Here is a 20,017-nt window from a genome sequence, read left to right on the forward strand (position 1 = left end):
TTATTTCGATTTCAGCAAAGCTTTTGACTCAGTCCCACATGAGCGGTTGCTTTATAAGCTGGAACAGGTTGGAATCACTGGGAAAATCCTTAGATGGATAGAAGGATGGCTTCAGGGCAGGAGGCAGAGGGTTGTGATAAATGGCTATTCCTCAGATTGGGTTCATGTAAGAAGTGGGTTTCCCCAAGGATCAGTATTAGGACCATTGTTGTTTTTAATTTTCATAAACGACATTGATGAAGGGATAGACAGCGTGATGTCTAAATTTGCAGATGATGTTAAAATTGGTAGAGTAGTTAATGATCACTGTCAAGCTGAGCTTCTTCAGAGAGAGAAAGACTTAGATAGACTTCAGGAATGGTCAGAAAAATGGCAGCTATGCTTTAATCCAACAAAGTGTAAGGTATTACACCTGGAAAACAGTAATCCCAAAATAACTTATTCACTTGGTGGAGTTCAACTAAACCCAGTACTGGAGGAAAGGGACTTGGGTATTACGATACGGTCAGACACGAAATTCTCTGAGCATTGTAAACAGGTTGCAAGGAAGGCCCATGGTGTCCTATCGATGATCTATTGAACTTTCGTAAGTAGAGATAGGGATGTGATAATCCCATTATATAAGGCTTATATTAGACCACACTTGGAATACTGTGTTCAAGTATGAAGACCGCACCTATAGAAAGACATCGAGCTTCTTGAAAAGGTGCAAAGACGGGTAACTCGCCTGGTGAGATCGGCAAAAGGGTGCCCTTATGAAGAAAGACTTTGAATATGTGGGATGCAGAGTTTGGAAACTAGACACCTTAGAGGAGATTTGATTGAGGTGTTTAAGGCTCTGAGAGGCATCAGTAAAATGAATGAGGACGAAGTTTTCAAGATTATAAATGATGCTAGAACTAGGGGACATAAATTCAAGTTACGGGGGGGGGGGAATATTTAGATTGGACTGCAGGAAGTTTTATTTTAGCCAGCGAGTTATAAATTACTGGAATAAGTTGCCTTCATGGGTGGTAGAGGCTGACAGTTTGGGGAAATTCAAAGGTCATCTGGATAGCACCTTCAGGTAAGGGAAGCGCATAGGATGATAGGTTTAATTTCCTTTTTTTTATTAATTATTATTATCTATTTATTTTATTTATTTATTTTTTTTTTGTTTTTTTTTTGTTTTTTTTTTGTTTTTATCGTTGTTTTGTTCGGATTTTTTTTTTTTTTTTTGCTGGTGTAGCATAAACCATAGGCTTTCTTGCACCATGCGGCCATTACTAATACTAATACTGTACTAGTTATTACAAAATCCTTTAGCTTCCTGGTAGAGTCTGATAAACGTCTGGCATCCACTCCCTTAAAGAATTCCTCATGTATGAATGTAGATGCAAAGTACTTATTCAGCTTGTCAGCAATCTGAGCAGGATTATCAACCATTGAACCATCAACATCAAGTGGTCTAATGCCTGTACAAATGATTTCATGGGCAATTTTCATGATTTGAAAAACCTGAAATAACTTAATCCTTTGCAGTCCAGCATTATTTTTACATTTTTGCCCATGCAGTCTAGCTCTATCAATCAAAAAAAATGACTAGTGAACTGTGATGTTAAAAAATTATTTATTTTCAGGTTTCCATGAGCTAATATAAAACAGCATGGCAAAACAGTTTAAAAGCTTTAATGCAATATTTCTTCCTGGACAAAAATATTCGCAAACCCTTCTCTCTGGATAACTGACAATGTTTTTACTTTACATTCCGTGTTTGTCCTCTTGTGTGTGGGCAGAGATGCAATATCCGAAATACAGTAAGTGCAGGTTATAGTGGTCACTGATTATTAAATCAGTGGCTTTAGAGAATCGAATTCTCTACAGATTCAAATCAATAAAATACACTTCACTTTCATCGTTTATTAGAATCACATGTTCGGTTATAAGAATCAATTTTGAACACCTCTGTAATATTTTTTAAGGCACATTTCTGGAGGTCACAACCATAAAACAATAAAAAATTTGCAGTTTATTGGGCCTTTTTGTTTGTACAGTCTGTTATAAACGGGTAGTTACTGTAGCTTTAACAGAAGAAGAAATTGCTCAGTATGTTACGATAATTTTGCCAAGGAGGAGGAAAATGAAGATGAATCCAAAGGAATTCCAGATACAAAACAGCAAACTTGTGAAGCTATAGCCGTCCTGAGGACAGCGTTGGAAGAAACTGGTGCAAGTGATTGTGAATATAGACTGTTATATAATTTTGAAAAATCTGTAGACTTTGTAGTGATAATTTACAACGATCTAAAATAAGTGACTATTTAAAATTATAATCATATTACAAAGTGCTACATTTAATTAATATGTATATTAATTAAGCTATGTAGGTAAATATAAATTTGATTTTATTTTGATAACCTATGGATAATATTCTTCTGATTTTCACGCACCATTTAACTGTTAATGAACTTTTGGTAATGAAGTGTAAATTTGTGCTTTATACTTTATTTTTATAGCCTATGGATAACATTCGTTGATTTTCACTTATTAGAATCAAAATTCAATTTGCAAACGTGATCACTATAACCGGCGTTTACTGTATCCGCAGAAATTTTTTCCTGCTAAATATTCTTGAAAAATTTAATTTTGTCTATTCATTCTTCAGATCCTTTCTTTTTATCAGTTTTTTCATTTGGTTCAATGTTGATAATAACTCCAAAATATTCTTTTAGTGAAAGCTAAACCCAATCATACCATATGGACCAGTCAGAAACTATCTTATTTGTAAGAGTTCCTGTTGTTTTTTCTCTCAAATTTGCTATCAGAAAGACATTTTCGAGACCTTGACAGCATGTCTACATACTTCACTCTAATAAAGAATATAAGTTACTTTGTGACTCCCACATTGAAAAAAAAAAAAAAAAACCCACCTATCATTAACAGTTGGATGTAAACATCAATAAACACTCACTTAGTTTTTCAGATTCATTTTATGAAGTATAAATGGATGGCAGTACAGTGGGAAAACAAATGTAAATGCTGACAGCCATACTGGTTTACATGCTAGACTTGGGGGAAGGAGGTCTGCCATTAAGTATTGAAACTAAACATTGATTTAGTTTCTCACACTGCTTATATGAAACATAAATAGATAACAGAATACTAATTGATACTAATTGAACCAGCACAATAGAAAACATGGAAAAACAAACTTCATAATCAGAAATGCCAACGGTTGTGCTGGCTGAGACATTCGGACTTCAAGAAGGGGAAGGGAGAAAAAAAAAAACCCTCTCTGCTATTAACAATTGAATATAAACATATTTAGTTTTTCAGATTCTTTGCACAAAGTATAAATAAATGTCTGTACAATTATTAGGACAGTACAGTAGGAAAACAAATTTTATAATCCTTATATGTATTAGGCCCTGCATTTAACAATTGAATACAAACATGGATTTAGCTTTTCAGATTGTTTATATGAAATATATATAGATGGTAATATAAAAATTGTCAATACAATGGAAAACAAATTCCATAATCAGAAATGAAATGGGCATGCCGGACTTGACATCAGACTGGAAGTGGAATTTTACGATGTCTCGATGGGTGCAATATCAGGTTACAAAGGATTAAGGGAGCAAAACACTATCCCCCTCCTGCCCGCCTGCCTGAGATCAGCCAACTACACCCTAGATTGAAGAGGCATTTAGTTTATTTAGGTTCGTTCAGTTTCATTTTAGAGGCATTTAGTTTATTTATGTTCAGTTTCATTTTAGTGGCATTTAGTTTATTTAGGTTAAATTTCATTTTAGAGGCACATAGTTTCATTTAGGCATTTTTCCAATCAATAATATTATTCAAAGATCTCTCCGAATGAATAATGGCATAATTATATACTGTCAAATACTTCCCCATATTGATGATTTCATAAATGGATAGTTACAAAAAATAAGTCATTTTTATGATTTTCATTTAAACCACACTCATAAATCAAAATTTTAATTAAGTATAGTCATATTATTAAATAAATTTTCTGTTTATACTCCGGGACGACCAAATGGTCAGCAGAGTTTACAAGATACACAGAATACAAAAAAACACAGCACCATATTCAGCAGTTACGAGATTGAACCCCGGTCACTCAAGGCACATGTACTTATGCACCCATGCACCTGACCACTAGGCTACGGCGGCCTTCAAAATTGGTTAAGTGCTGCAAAGTAAGCGGTGGTGCCTTAACCTTATGTGTATTAGGCCCAGAGGCCAGTCCGTCCTTATCAAGGGGAGTGCTAACCTTCTCTCCTTTCATACAACACAAATTAACAAGAAATTACTTATTTCTGGGAAGACTTTACATAATGTGCCACCTAGGCAAGAGGCCCATACGCACAAACTCTTAAACCTTTACAATTTCAATTTAAATTTGAAAATTTCAATTTCCCAAGACTGATAGATTTTCTTTGGCTAATCCAAGTTCATAATGGCTGGCTTCTTTAGTAGAAGCTCTGGAAAAAGTCGATTTGGGGATAGTTGATATTTCATTAATATAAAATATTCTTACAATGAATCCATAAGAGACAATATGAATCTACAATTAATTCCTTATATTCTATTTTATTATTTAATTCTCCTTTTAACACCTTAAAACTATTACAGTAGTTGAGGGTGACAAAGGTTCTTCTATTATGCTCTTTCTACCCTTTTCATACTTCACTGTCACCAAAACCCACTTTCTTCTCAATATGATGAATTTATCTTATATATTATAGGATTTATTCTTATCAACTACTCTTTCTCTCTGAGAACATTTTCTACCAAAAGGGCCAACACAGCCATTTTTTATGAATGGCTCTTCATTCCATTAGTATGCCCAATCCAAAAGTGTTTGTCAAGGTTTCCTTTTCAAATTAATTCTTTGTTGATTCTATCTGGGTCAAACAAACGTGTGCTGCCAAAATTTCTTAAGTGTTGGATTATATTTTTATTTTTAGATTTCTAATTCTAGGGAATTAGATGTTTGGGATTTTAACTGTATAAATGCAGAGTTTATATTTGACTTTTTTAAATTTGAGCTCATGAATTTTAGTTTCTCCACTGTTTGTACACCCCCCCCCCTACACACACACTACTTCACAACTTAAAAACTGTAATTTTTCCCCCCATCTAATTCAAATGTAACAAATCTTTTTGCTTTCTTATATTTTCTTATATTTGCTTTCTTATATTTCTCAATACATTTAGGATTTGCTGAAATACAGGAACCCTCCGACTTACGTAATACTCAACTTACGGAAATTCGAATTTAAGTAAGTTTTTGCTGGCCGGTGCAAACTTAAAAAAATTCGTGGAAAAATATTCTGCATCCCTTAGGAATAAATGGAGGTATCATGAAAATATCGTAATGTGAACCCAATAACACTGGTTTTTTTTTTTTTTTTTTTTTGTAATTCGTTCCAAGTCCTTGGAAGTTGAAAATTTCGCTATATTCCTAAGCTATTTATCTCTCTAAAAGGTGATATTTATAATGGAAATTGTACTACCCTTTCGTCGCTATCATTTGTTCCTGTTATAAGAATCAATTTTGAACACCTTTGTGATATTTTTCTAAAGCACATTTCTGGAGGTCGCGACCAAAAAACAATAAAAACAATTTGCATTTTACAGTTTATTGGGCTTTTCTGTTAGTGCATCTAATGATAAACAGGAAGTAAACTCAATTTTATTGCATTTGCGATAATACCAATAACTGCAATTGTGTGGATTTTTACACTATTATAGTGAAATGTGTTCCCCTTCACTGAAACCTTCAATCATATAAAAAAACAAATTTTCAGAAACTTCTCTTAATTCCTGTTTACGTATTACAATGATGAAGGGAAAGCGACCAATGAAAAGTGCAAGTGGTGGTAGTGCCAGGAAACAAAACAAAACTGATTTAGAAATGAAGATGAAAATGATTAAGTACGAAGCAGGACAAAGTTTGTCATCTATTGCAAGGGAATTAGGTCTCGCTGCTTCAACAGTGAATACTATTTTAAAGAACAGTGTGTGTATAAAATGAGCATGTCAAAGGATCAACGCACTTAAGATCAACAGTGATCACAAAACAGCATTCAGGTGCTATATCGAAGATGGAACAGCTGTTAATAATATGGATGGAAAATCAGATTCAGAAGCGAGTGCCCCTGAGTCTAATCACTATTCAAGCAAAAGCAACAAGTATTTATAAAGATATTAAGGATAAGTATGGCGAGCCCTAACCCAAGTTCATGGCAAGTAATGAGTGGTTTAATAGGTTCAAGCATCGCGCTGGTTTCCACAACGTTAAAGTATGTGGTGAAGTCACCAGTGACAATTCTGCAGCTGCAGAGAAATTTTGTGATGTGTTGGAAAAAATTATTGAAACCGGCTATTCAACGCAGCAAATTTTTAACGTTGACAAGACTGCTCTGTATTGGAAAAAAATGTCGGATCGAACATACATTGCCAAAGAGGAAAATACAATGAGATGTTTCAAGGCATTAAAAGATAGGGCCATGCTCTTGCTTGGGGCTAATGGGGCAGGAGATTACAGATTAAAACCACTGCTTGTGTGCCATTTTGGAAATCCTCGTGCATTTAAGGGCATCAATAAAGCCACCCTACCCGTGCATTGCCGATCGAACCAGAGAGCATGAATAACAATATCTCTCTTTGAGGATTGGTTTAAATGCTGCTTCATTCACAAGGTTGAAAAATATTGTAAAGACACTGATGTTCCTTTCACAATTTTGCTTCTATTAGATTATGTTCCTGGACATCATACGCATCTAGATGATTTCAATTCGAATGTGAGTCATATTTCTACAGCCATACACAACTTCACTCATCCAAACCTGTGGATCAGGGTGTTATTTAGAATTTAAAAGTATACTATTTACATACAACATTTGCTCAAGCATTGTCTGCAGTAGACGATGAGAAAAATTTTACATTGAGAGACTTGGAAATACAATAAACCTCTGCCATTCGCAGTTTCGCAGTATCTGTATTTGCGGTTTTACGTATTTGCAGTCGCCGATTTAAACCTAAAAAAATTTGAATTTTATAGCGCCATGAACATTTTCCACCATAAATAAAAATGGGCATGGCTAAAATCATCTTGCCCAGTCCACAGAGTAGTACTCTGTGGACCAGTCAAAACAGCACTCAGTGGATGGGGGGGGGGGGGGGGGGGGGTTGACAAAATCACGAGCACGGATGTTTCCTGCTAATCCTTGTTCGGTATGTGTAATGCACTTGTCATGGAAGGTTTCGTCACTTGCTTTTAATTGATATGTTTACAAAAGTGAAAAATCTACTGTTTTGCAGTGTGTTGGTGTTGTTGTCGTTATTTGGTTTTTAGGAGCATTAGCAACTAAAGCCATACTGCTCCGGGGATATGCGGTGGTCATTCCCTGACCTTTCCGCATCCTCCATATTTGGTATGTGTTGGTGTAAACAGACTTTTTTTGGGCGTATTAACGGTTAAAAGAAAGTAACTTTATTGTGGACAAGTTCTTTTCTAACCCTACAAAAATATTGGCTACGAATAACAAGGGAACTGTGAAAAGATCAAAGAAGGTGATGACATTAGCAAGTAAAAGTGAGTTATTTGACAAAATTTCTAATGGTGAAAGTGTCTCGTCAGTGGAAAAACATTATAAAATCAATGATTCAATGGTACAATCAATTAAGAAATCGGAAGAAACAATCTGCTGTAGTGTCCGTGAAAACAAGCTAATTGTTTCAAAAAATTTGCTCTGTAACTCTGATGTTAAATTAGAAAAAACTGAAAAGGCTTTAAATCTGTGGATAGAAGACCGAACTCAAAATAAAATCCCGTTAAGTTCACTCATCATTCGTGAAAAGGCAAAACACCTTTGTCAACGCTTTAGCGAAACTGGTGATACCACTGGATAAGTTTTTTAGCTAGCAAAGGCTGGTTTAAAAGATTTAAAAATCTATATGGCCTTCATAATGTGAGACTTGTAGGCGAGTCTGCATCAGCAGATTTCGTGACTGTAGAAAGTTAACCAAGGACTGAACTAAAAAAATCAATTACGGACAAAGGATATGTTGCCGAACAGGTGTTAAATGCAGACGAAACTGGGTTGTTTTGGAAGAGAACGTCAGCCAGAACATACTTAACACAAATTGAAAAATCTGCTCCTGGATTCAAAGCTTCCAAAGATAGGCTTACTCTTTTGTTTTGTGCAAACACTAGTGGACACATGATCAAACTGATGCACGTGTATAAATCGCAGAATCCACATGCTTTGAAGGAAAAGAATAAAGGTCATCTTCTGGTTTATTGGAAATCCAATAAAAAAGCCTGGGTAAAAACTACACTTTTTAGAGAGTGGTTTAATGAGCACTTTGTGCGAGAGGTGGAAAGTTACTTAGCTTCAAAATCTTTGCCTTTCAAAGTTCTGCTTCTTATTGATAATGCTCCAGGACATCCAAGCAGTCTAGAATTTGACCCCAAATGCTGAAATTGTGTTTTTGCCACCCAACACCACATCACTTTTACAAATGCTAGATGAAGGTGTGATTTCTGCATTTAAGTCCTACTATGTTAGTAGAACTTTTACTGGCTTAATTGAAAAAATGGAAAAGGAGTCAGACTTAACTGTAAGTCAAAGTTGGAAAAATTATAACATTGCAGATTGCCTGATCAACATCAAGGCATCAGTTGATGAGATAAGTGCATCTACAATTAACGCGTGTTGGCGAAAATTGTGGCCAGAAGTGGTTGTTGCTAAAACAATCCCTAATGTCAATGAACTGGTTGCCGATATTGTAGAAATCGCACAGGGAATAGAAGGCGGGAGAAATGAAAACATCGATGCAACAGACATTCAGGAACTTATTGAGACTCATGCAGATGAACTTACAATAGAAGAGTTGAATGAATTAGTAACAAGGTCAAATGAAAACCAAAATGATCCTGAGGAAGAAGATCTTGACATTGTTAGACCAGAATTAAATAGCAAATCATTAAAGGAAATCTTTAGCCTCTCCGTACAACTTTCAGAAAAGGTAGTAGAAAAGGATCCTAATTTGGAAAGAAGCATCAAGTTTAAACGAGACCTAGAACAATTACTCTTGCCTTACGGGGAAATTCAAAAGGAGCTGAATAAAAAAATGAGACACAAACTTCGATTAAGAGTTATTTTTCGCCCAGCAACCCATGCTCTTGATATGTTTTTGAAAGGTTTGTTTAAAATGTCCAATAAATATTACATTTAATATTAAATCATTTTTTATTTTCATTTCGATGCCTTATGCTTGTATTTCACTATGTACTGTCTACGTTTGTCTATGTACATAGTCATATTATGTAGATAAATACATATAATACATACAGACAAAATTTTAGACTAGTTTTTGTTATATATTTCATACTTTGGAACGGAACCCTTTGGGCACCATAACTCAGTATTCGCAGCATTTCTCAGGAACGTAACCCCCACGAATAGCGGGGGTTTACTGTATTACAATATTTACCACACCATCTTAAACATTAATAAGGCCTGGGAGGAAATTACTAAAAGTTGTTTAAATGCCGCATGGAAGAAAATATGCCCATGGCACATAAAAGGCTACGAAGGATTTGAAAAAGAAGAATCATGTGAAGATGCTACAGATAAAATTGTAAAGGTTGCAGAGCTATTTCAGTTAGAGGTTGATGCCAAAGACGTGGAGGAGTTAATAGAGGAAGAAGAGAAGGAATTATCTAACGAATAACATATTGACTTGCAGGTAGCAATAGTGAAAGAAGAAAATGCTGACAAAGCTCAAGATGAACCAAATGAGTAGCCAAGATGCTTCATTGCCAGAGAGATGGCAATGGCATTTCGCAAAATTGAATCAGCAATGGCAAGGTTTAAGAAGATAGCGAAAGATTCTTAAAAGTTACAATCGTTCTTTTCCGAAAAATCATTCCTTTTAAGAATCGTTTCTGACAGCGAATGATTCTTAAAAGTTAACAGAGAGGTGAATGATATGCTTGCTTACTACAAAGAAATGTACAATAAAAAGAAAAAAGCCACTGACCAGTCATCCGTCTGCATGGGTAGCACAGAGGTATCGTCACCTTCCTCCCCCACACCAGGTGGAAAAGACCCGGGTTCGAATCTCGTCGATGTCGGTCTCAGGTGTAGATAGCAAGGTTTTTTCCCAAAAACTGAGGTTTTTTTCGTCCAGCAAACAGGCAAATCACCCAGAGAAGACACGCAATTTACAGACATAATACATATATGGGTATATATTAGAAATAATGGGTGGCCCTAATATAATAATTCGAATTTGTCCAGTCATCCATTAATATGTTCTTTCATAAAGTTGAGCGGCTGACCCCTTCTAAATCTCCACGGCCCTCAACTTCCGCAGCGGCGTACTTATCAGCTGATGCGAGAGGTAAAATTTACTGACGTTATGCCTGTCTCCTCTCTTTTTTGTAATTTTATAATTTTGAAATTGCACCCTTTTGTAATTTTTCCTGTGCATGAGATAAAAAATTGAATAAATACAATAAATAATTCTATTTACATGTTCATCAAACATTTCTTTTTTGATTCAATCAATTCAGCGAGCACAATTGCGAGTGCTGCACAAGCATGGGGGAAATTCCCCGACTTATGTAGCATTCCGCGAAACGCAACTCTTACGTAAGTCAGGGAGTTCCTGTACATATTTTCCAAGTTTACGAGATAAAGTATGATCATAATAAATTCAGTTTTTTTCATAAGTAATTCATGAGTGTTTTTTTTCCCCTGAATATCACCTCCTAACCTATATAATATTATGGTAATAAACACAATTATAATATTAAATATTAGGCCATAGGCTTAGATTGGTAATTTTTATATAAGCACCCACACACAGAAATATCACCTTTTGAAATTAATCTTATTATAATTAATCATTATCCTTGGAAGATTCCCTGATCCTATTGCTCCTACTCTTTTTTGTGCATAATACATTCTCTGTTTCAATAACAATTGAGTTTCTCAAAATTAAAACCTACTACGGGACCAGCACCTTCTGTCCCTGGTAATTCCTCCCTACAGCCAGATGTATAGGTGTAGATTCGAGCATCAAGTTGAACCCCTGGATCCGATAAGTCTACTGATCTAATTATAAAATTGTTCAAAAAAGCGGCTAAGAGGAATGCAAATAATATTTTGTAAAAACTCTGGAAATTTGGAAGATGATAAAGAACAAATAGAGTAAAACCTCCAGTAAATCAGACTAGATGGGGTTAAAGCCTGTCTGTTAAATCCCATTAAATTCAAAAGAATGCATAGTTTCCAGAGTTGCTACATTAAAAAATATTAAACACTGGAGCACTGTACTGTATTTTACTGCACTTACCAACTGTGTGTAGAAGAAGAGAGCTTAAAAGTTAGCATTGTCATAAGTGGTAGTATAAACTCTTAACTACCTGAAGCTTTTTCAGAGTAGTTCATGAACTCTCAAATACTCTTACTAGAGATTCACATGGCTCTGTACTGATGCCTGACACTGCTGGAAGGTAATGGTGAGGAAAATATTTGTCATTAACCAACTTTGCATGTTTCTACAACCATCAGTTGTTCCACTAGTTCTGGAAACACTAACACGAAACTTTACAGCAAAATGCTCAAGCTTTTCTTTGTGCTCGCTTTCTTGCATCACATCCATCTATTCTACTATTACTACATCAGAAACTGTCATATTTTCATCCCATACTCCTCACATTCTCCACTGAAATATCAGACTCCAACTTGTCAATTAACTTCAATTTATCAGAAATGCTCAGGTTATCCAAAATCTTCATTAAATCAAGGATTTACATTCTTTCTTATACATCATTATGAAAAAGGAAATCGAGATGTGAAGTTTCCAACTGCAGCACCTGATGGAAATTACAGACCAGTACCATAATGGGAAAACTTTATACCACACTTGTCAATACAGATTACAGTATTATAAGCCAAGTTCACATGAGAAAAAAAATTTCCCATCTTGTGCAAGAATTTCACTCATAAACTGGTCCTTTCCCTTGATACATAATTTGGGCTTGTTTATAGCTTCATAGGAATTATATAAAAAGAGAACAAAAATGTGTTATACAGTACAGTCAGTCCTCGTATAGCACGATAGTTGTGTTCCTAGAAACCCTCGTGCAATGCAAAATCGTGCAATATAAACAACAGGCCCTATGGGAAAAATGGGGTTAGGTGTCATCCACCCAAGATTGAACACACATTTGTAACCAAAACATTACCAAACACAATAAATAATCGTAATAGAATACGTATTTTATTACAATTATTTATTATTATACGTAATAAAATACGTAATACGCAAGCATTTTAATTACTTAAGTATTTTAAGTAATATGTAAGTATTTTATTACGACTATTACGTAATAAAATATTGCTAATGCTTTTGCTTCTATCGTAAGCAAACTTTCCATCTCTTCCAATTCTTGTGTCTTAATCTAATGGATTTTAATTACACTTTCAGTTGTTCCTGCTATCAAAGTTGTTTTTATTTTCTCTGCATTCTTTGTAATTCTCGGTGTTGCCCCATTTAGGTCTGTAGCACGTGCAATATCACATGGTCTTTCATTTCGCTCAAAGCATTTCACAATTTCATATTTTTTCTCTATCGACAGAAGCGGACTGGCCATAAGCCTTACTGGGGGAAACCCCAGTGGGCCGGAGGCCGGTGTGATTTTGGCCATAAACCATAGTATGAGGCCACTATAAATTTTCCTGGGTAAGAATTTTTGACCCAGTCCGCCTCTGTTTATCGATATTGCTTTTGTTTTTCTCTGTGAATCTGCAGTGTCTTCACCAGGACGCTTCCTTTTCACACCTTTTAAGTATTTTACTCATTTTTAGGGAATAAAGCACAATTACAAAAAGAGGAGGCACGCTTGATAAACAAAGCTGCGCGCATGTAGCAACTGAATAAACAACATCGTAAAGGCAGAGATACACTTTTAACACCTCACATTTTACTAAAGCACATTTCTAGGGGTTACTACCATAAAACAATAAAAACAATTTCCAGTTGCGTTCCTGCTAGTGGAATCTGTTATAAACTGGTAGTAAACTCAATCTAATTGCATTTGCGATTATAACGATAGCTGGAATTGTTGGTTTTTACGTTATTATGGTGAAATGTGTTTCCCCTTCACTGATATAAAAACATAAATACATTTTCAGAATCTTCTCTTCGTTCCTATCGTATTGCGTTCAGTTGGGGTGATTCCACGTTCGACTGCCATTTCTTGTAAACACAAAGGCAAATCGTGCATAAGCGAATTCGGTTCGTGTTATATGAGATATCATTCCCCTATTTATAAATCGTGTATGATCGATTTCGTGTATTGTAAACACATGTTATACGAGGACTGACTGTATTTCAATCTAATTAAAATTTTTATAAATGTAGTAAACTGCCATTTATAGCAAATGGCAGCATTAATAACAGATACCATACATTAAAGAAATACCACTAAACAATCCTAATAATTGCAACAGTTTTGGCCATGGGACTCTTATACAAACCATTCTCATGGAACACTAATATTTTACACACACACACACACACACACACACACACACACACACACACACACACACACACACACACACACACACAAACCAGTTTTAATGAAAACAAAAGGGGAAAGAAGTGCAAATTGCAGGAAAGTGTAAATTCTGGGAAATGGAAACAGTTCATATTTTACTTTAATTCCTTTAAATACAAAATAATCAAGGCTGAAAATTAATGTTTATATAGAGCTAAATCATTCACTTATAAGGAACACACAAACTGTATTATTTTTATATTTTCAAGCAAAAATACAGTATACTGAAAACAGTAAAATATATGTAAACTGTTATTAGAATCTGAAAATTAAAGGCATTATGACAAAAAAACAACTGATATTTTCTTTTGCCTATACTCTGTTTGTTTATATCATGTACCTGTTTTTTCCAACTCAGAACATGACTTCTTAAATCCAGCATTTCGAAGAACTGACTTGCACAGTTTGCAGGGGATAAACTGCACAAGTATTTTCCTACTTATTCCTGGGTTTTTTGGCCAAATTTGGTATCTATAACTTATTTTCAAAAATACTTGATGTCATCCATGCCTTTGAAGTCGCTGTATATACAGCAGACAAAACTTTGTTTTAAAACAGTGGCGATTCTGAGGTGTACCAAAACTAACAGCTTAGATTTCACTGTTCATCACATTTTTATTAGTAATACTGCACAGTTATTGTTTACACATTTCTACATGGCAATTTTCTCCTTTCAGACATGACACTGGAAAACTTGGTGGGTCATAACCACCACGATTATTAATTATTTATTTATTTATTATTTTTTTTGTTAATTTCTGCTTCTTTCTACTGTGCAGCCTCTGTTTTTGCAGAGGTTACACAGTAGAAAGATTTGAGGCGCCTCCGTAGCCAGGTGGGAAGGAGCAGCAGTGCATAGCATACGCTTCTTGATCAGACCGGGGTTCGAGCCCGTCACCACCAAATATGGAGGATGCAGAAAGGTCAGGAAATGACCACCGCATATCCCGGAGCAATATGGCCTTAGTTGCTAATGCTCCTAAAAATCAAATAAACAAACAACAAACAAACAGAAAGATTTGTAAGTGGAAGGATTTGTACAAAATGTGTATAAAATCTATATCAATTTGTATAGATAAATTGTGTCTCTTTTTAAATAGACACAATTTAGAGCTATCAATGATAGAGCTATCAGAAAATGATAGTTCTATCATTTCCTGACATTTGGCATGTGTAAGGCTTCTCTAAGTTAAAGCTTTATTCCTATTAATTGGAATAAAGCTTTAACATTTAAAAACCATTATTTTAAAACCACTGAAAATTTCTCACACTTGAATTTGATGTACTTTCTTATCTTAGCCACAGGTCCATATGCTGAAATGAGCTTTTTCAATCTGAACACAAATTTTTACAACCATATTTAACGTGTTTGTTATTTGGTTTTTTTAGGAGCATTAGCAACTAAGGCCATATTGCTCTGGGGACATGCAGCGGTCATGGGCTTGAACACGGGTCTAATCAAGAAGCGTATGCTATGCACTGCTGCTCCTTCCCACCTGGCTACGGAGGCGCCTCAAATCTTGTACGCCTGTGAGGGAGTCAGCAACTAACTCATATGCACTTGGCCAAAAGCTCGCGAGTATATGTTTGAACTCGTATGAACCTGTCTTGATACCCACGATAATTCAACCTGTGCTTCATGTTGCAAATTATGGAGGTCTTCAATATAGACCAATCGTTTGGATGTAGATAATTTTTTAATTTATAGCGAAGTTTCCTAACCTGGGAAAGGTATTTTTGTTTATTGGAATACTGAGGTTTTAAGGCAAGTTTAACTACATAACTGATGTGGCAAGTGCTAGTTGCTTTATGCCTGAAATTTTATAATTTAAATTGACCCTGGCAAATTTCGGAAAGATGTTGTTTTTGAAGGCAATATTTTAGAAAAGAAATATGGTATGTTTGGGCAGAATATCTTAACATTAATATATTGTAATTTTACACTAAAATGTTCAAAAATTCGCCCTTAATTGGGTGTATCGATAGGTTAATATTTTAATTCATTTTAAATATTTTAAATTTTTTTTTGAATTTTAGCTAATTTTTATATTGTGAGCAATTGATTTTTTACTGTAATAATTTTGCATTAATCTTTCATTAGTTTTAATTTCTGGAAGTGTTCTATGTATCATATTGAGGTAAATTTCTCTTATCCTTCTACAAATTCTAGAGTTAACATAAATGAAGAAGTCTTTGATGTTTTTCTTTGCATCCTTTGCCAAAGATTTCTCATAATCTGTCTTTGCTTGCCCAGCGTCCTTTGTGACTTGATTATAGACTAGCTTATATCTATCATAGGCTTCTGTGTAGCCTGATAATTTATATGCATCCATGCATTTTTCTTCTCTGCCACCAGTCTCATTATTGGTCTGATATGCATTTAGGCACTGAACAGTATTTCTTTATTGGTATGAAAAGCCTAGTAGCTAAGAAGATTAATTCCTTGAATACTTCAGATTTAGAATTTGCTGCTGGTAACATCATCAGTTGGTCTCACTGTACAGAATTTAAAAACTGTCTAGGACCATGTAATCATCTTTACGAAAGTAAAAACCTTTCCCTTCTCCCATGATGGTAGTGATCTCTAAGTAAATCCCACATCAGTACACTGTGATCACAGCCATCCAGTGATAGTGATCTGCAAATCTTTATCTGCAAATTCGTAATGCACGAATAATCACTGCTGATAACCAGATCAAGAGTATTACTCTCTCTGGTTGCCTCTCAAACATGCTGCTGCAAAAAACAATCATCCAATAAATCCACAAAATCTTGCTAGTGTGCGAGTGACCAATCCACAAGTTCCAGTCTATATCTGGGAAGTTAAAATCCCCCATTATTAGACATTCTGATTTACTGGCCCATTCTATTTCTCTGTACAATTGTTCGTTGTACTCATTGAGTAATTAAGCCTATAACACACTACTACTCTCATTGTTGCTTTCCTAGTGCTTATGTCAGACCAAATTGACTCAACATTACACTGTCCATCTATGGACTGAAAATCTTCCTTAGATTTTATGTTTCTTAACTAACAGCATAACCCCTCCTCTCTTCCTATCCTTTCTGTACACCCCAAATTCGAATTCTGCACTGCTTATATCTGTGTGACACCACATGTCTGATATCCCAACAATATCTGCCTTTGATGTCTTGACCAGCACTTCAAATTCTTCAAATTTATTTACTGCACTCCTAGCATTGGTATAATTGTAAGTATACATGTACCTGTTCTTACTCTTAGTTACCCTAACATAGCCCATGTAATTATTTGTTCCATGATGACTCCCCCATCAGTCCCTGAAATCCCCATCACCCCACTCTCCAGGCTGCTGCCTCCGCCTGCAATTATTATTGATCTTTTAGTCTATAAATTCCCCCTCCCAAGCTAGCAGTTTTCCCGATAGAACAAACACTGCCTCAATAGCATCATCAAATTCTACCCTATGAGCCGTGCACAATCTCTCCAGGGCCAAATTGACTGACAAAGCTCTCATCATGTACTCCCTCCTATTGTATCTGGGCAGAATTACAGACACTTTCAAATTTAACCCCAACTCACGACTTTTTTCCAACAGTAACCTGTACTTGTTAATTAAATCTGCAATCTCCTACTATTAATGTTATTAGGCCAATGTCTACAGCAATATCACCCTTTGTGCCATTAAAAGATATCTGCTCTACGTCATCAACTTTTGCCCCTGGCAGACATACCCTGGTCCTATTTTTTTTTTCTTTTTCTTTTTTTTGTTAGTTGTTGACACATCCGCTTCTGTGACCATAATGCACCTGCCAAAAGTCCTGCCCGGTCCATTTAGTTCCTGTGGGACCAGTGCATTCTGCCTTGGAGACTGCCACTGTGTTGTTCAATGCACAAGAGTGAGCTCTGGTGTTGATTTGGGCAGCTGAGAGCTTGATGGGTCCCCCACTTTAATACCTTTGTGGGCATCTACCCGACTCTTCAAACTCTCATAGGTGCCCATCAGAACGCTCAGTTGGCGCCCAATTACTTGACATTCTCTGCACCTAGCACACACAAAGACATCCTCCTTGGCTAGATCATGTCCTGTTCCAGAAAGATCTGCAAACATTTCACAAGTCGCACATTTTTTTAGGCTGTGATGCACTGGAGAATTGCTCCCCACTTGGTTCTCTCCCGAGCCACACCACTCCATATACTTTGTACCATTGATTAACAATGAAAATTAATGAGATTAATTAATTTAATTAATTAATGATTAATACTACACTACCTGATAGATTCCTACAGGCAGTGATACATATTATGCTATCTAGTTTTACATTAGAGCTACCTATTTACTACAATTAAAAAAATTTGAATTCCCTACCACTCACCCTATATTATAACAATGGTGGCAAGATTCAAATGAAACAACAGTTTATGTATATTAAGTAGTAACCTACAAAATCTGTATCTAAATTAAAAATAACGAGCGTAACTAGGACTATAAAGCCACTTATAAAGTACTCTTTATAATATGACAATTAAGTAAATAAAATGGCAAAGTTTTCAATAAACTTTTATTTCTTGAAGCTTGAGTTCACTGGTTTCACTTATAATGACACCGAATGCCCTCTCAAAGAACTTTACAAAAAAAAAATCATCCTAGCAAGTTATATATTTAAAACTAAATTCACAATAAAAATAAACACAACCAAATGAAATAAAGGCCGATCTAAAATTTAAAACAAAAATAAATTTATGAATTTATCAACTAAAGGCAAGAGAAAAAGAAGTAAAAAGTGAATGGATAGAACAAATAAACTAGAAAGTAATAGAAAAGTTAAAAAAAAAAAAAAAAAGTTATTCAATATTGAACTTTTGCAGCTATTTCAGTAATGTTATAGCAGACAGAAACTCTTGGGGATTGACAAATCATCTTGAATAAATTGACAGCACAACAAAGAAAGAAGAGGAAATGAACTGGATCTCTATAATAATTTTCAAAATACAACTATTCAACTTAATTTTTTTCAATACAGTAAACTCTTTAAAACCCAACTCTTTGCAATCTGGAATTATTTAAAATCCAGCACATTTTTCAAGAAAATCAACATCTTAAAATCTGGAAATATTAGTTAAAAAATCCAGAAAGCAATCAATGACAACATTTGTCTTTAAGAATCCATGCAAAAAAAATGACATTTCTCTCTTTATAAGATGTGCTTGCAGTATTATTTTGTCCTTTAAATACTGCTGACCACAAAAACAGTTTAAAATGCATAGACAATGCAATGGTTTTAATTCTCACAACAGAACCACTTGAATTTGCAATGAACTATTCTGGTATTGCACTTATTTTAAATTGCAAAGGCCTTGCCAAAAGGTTAATCTACCATTTGTTTAAGAGATGAGACTGTTATGATAGCCTGCTTCAGGCAGAACCAGTCCCAGGTCTATCAGCAAGGTTTGCGCAAGGTTTTTTGGTGTTTAACTTCCTATGACTTGAGATTTACAGCAAATCAGTGAATTTGAGGGGCATTTTGTGCCACCTAAATTTTGGTGCCTTGTGTGGCCGCACTGCTCGATCGCCCCTAAAGCCGGTCCTGGTTTCAGGAACAACCAGTCCACCATCAGTGGTCAGTCATGGCAGCACACAGATAATAACAATTGTAAAAAAGCTGTTTAATGTGTATGTAGTATACGAAATTTGAGTTTTAAAAGCGGTAATATAGTTAAAATTATTTGTTTAGTCTGACTTTGTCCATAGAGACCATTTACTTTCTAATGAGGGACTGGTCAGTCTGAAATACTTTTATAGCAACCTCACCTTTTAAACAAATGAACAATTAAAAATTTGGCAAGGCTATCTGTTTGAAAGCAATGCAATACCAGAGCAACTTATTGCAAAGGCAAGTTTGTTCTGCTGTAAGAATTAAGACCACTGTATTATCAATGCAGTTTAAATACTGCATTGATACAAAAACAAAAGCAGACAAAATTAAATACAAAAGCAGACGAAAGGATAAGACACTACAAACATTGTACAATTTCTCCAAAGCCAAATTATAACTCGAATTGCTTATTTAGTGCTATTTCTTATTTCATAAACTTCATAACTTAGTATAAACTGCTTTTACAAATTACAGCTGTGTGGCTGGTCATACAGAACTTGCATAAGCTGGTGACTTTGATGTCACTTTAGGACAGTTATGAGCAAAGAGAGATTAAAAATGCCCAGTGTGGGTACAGCTGGAAAAATATATGCTTCATTAAATCTATGGTTAGTCCAGTGGTTCCCAAACTGTGCGGCATGGTGTCCCAGTAAATTCAAAGGGGTGCCATGGGATATTTTAAATTTTCAAGGGAAACAGCAATGCTCGACATCTGTTGGACGCAGTGCA

At 35.2% G+C, this 20,017-nt stretch overlaps 1 protein-coding gene and 1 non-coding gene across 2 annotated transcripts in view; both read right to left on the bottom strand.

Annotated features, from left to right (window-relative positions):
* LOC150087275 (TATA box-binding protein-associated factor RNA polymerase I subunit B-like) overlaps window positions 1–20,017 on the bottom strand; it is a 308,013-nt gene that overhangs the window by 175,972 nt on the left and 112,024 nt on the right. The window lies entirely within an intron of this gene.
* Window positions 4,181–4,298, bottom strand: LOC150087276 (U6atac minor spliceosomal RNA). The gene has a single exon (XR_016546904.1). It is a non-coding gene; the product is annotated as a U6atac minor spliceosomal RNA (small nuclear RNA).

This window comes from Mastigoproctus giganteus, chromosome 4 (genome assembly GCF_048544385.1).
Source record: "Mastigoproctus giganteus isolate SK-2022 chromosome 4, ASM4854438v1, whole genome shotgun sequence".
NCBI lineage: Eukaryota > Metazoa > Arthropoda > Arachnida > Uropygi > Thelyphonidae > Mastigoproctus > Mastigoproctus giganteus.